At 43.3% G+C, this 853-nt stretch overlaps 1 non-coding gene across 1 annotated transcript; it reads left to right on the forward strand.

The window, feature by feature from the left end:
* The first annotated feature begins 259 nt into the window (after positions 1–259).
* LOC119941108 lies at positions 260–397 on the forward strand. Its single transcript, XR_005455136.1, has one exon. It is a non-coding gene; the product is annotated as a small nucleolar RNA SNORA7 (small nucleolar RNA).
* The last annotated feature ends 456 nt before the right edge of the window (positions 398–853 follow it).

Here is an 853-nt window from a genome sequence, read left to right on the forward strand (position 1 = left end):
CTCCCCCTACCCAGACTGTAAACTCTTTAAGGGCAGGAATCATGTCTACCAGATCTGTTGTACTGTACTCTCCCTAGATCTTAGTAGAGTGCTTGGTGCACAGTAAGCGCTACATAAATACCACTGATTGATTAAATGTGTTACTATATTTTCAAGTGTACTGTATGGCACTCACGTCTATCAAAGGAATTTCACTGGCAGCAGTGACACCTTCGAATATGAAGGACAGTGCCTAGATGTATGGATAGTACAGAGGATTCACCTCTCAGGGTCTCACCTGGAGAATTTCCAGTACTTTACCAGTCTCGACTATGGGAGGGAGAGTCAAGCAGAGGTCTGTCCATTTCATTCCTAGCTTGGGTAGTGGCTAGTGAGTGGAAGGCCATCTACTACAAGTCAAAACTCACCTGTGCAGTCACTTAAGGTGCTTTGGAGTAATAATAGTAATGATGATGATGATGGTATTTGTTAAGTGCTTACTAAGTGCCAAGCACTGTTCTAAGCACTGGGATAGATACAAGGTTGTCAGGTTGTCCCACTTGGGGTTCACAGTCTTAATCCTCATTTTACAGATGAGGTTACTGAGGCACAGAGAAGTTAAGTGACTTGCCCAAAGTCACACAGCTGACTAGTGGCAGAGCTGGGATTAGAATTTACAACTTCTGAGTCACAAGCCCGGGCTCTTTCCACTAAGCCACGCTGCTTCTACTAGGATTGACCACTTAGTACATAGAAACATTAGTGCATAGAAAAATAGAAATGTTCATTTCTTTGGTTAGGACCTTGAAAAAGATCAGCACCTCTCTAAAACTGTAGTGTAGTCCCAGTTTTATACCTGGGATAATCTGGCTCC

The sequence above is a fragment of the Tachyglossus aculeatus genome, chromosome 19 (assembly GCF_015852505.1).
Source record: "Tachyglossus aculeatus isolate mTacAcu1 chromosome 19, mTacAcu1.pri, whole genome shotgun sequence".
NCBI lineage: Eukaryota > Metazoa > Chordata > Mammalia > Monotremata > Tachyglossidae > Tachyglossus > Tachyglossus aculeatus.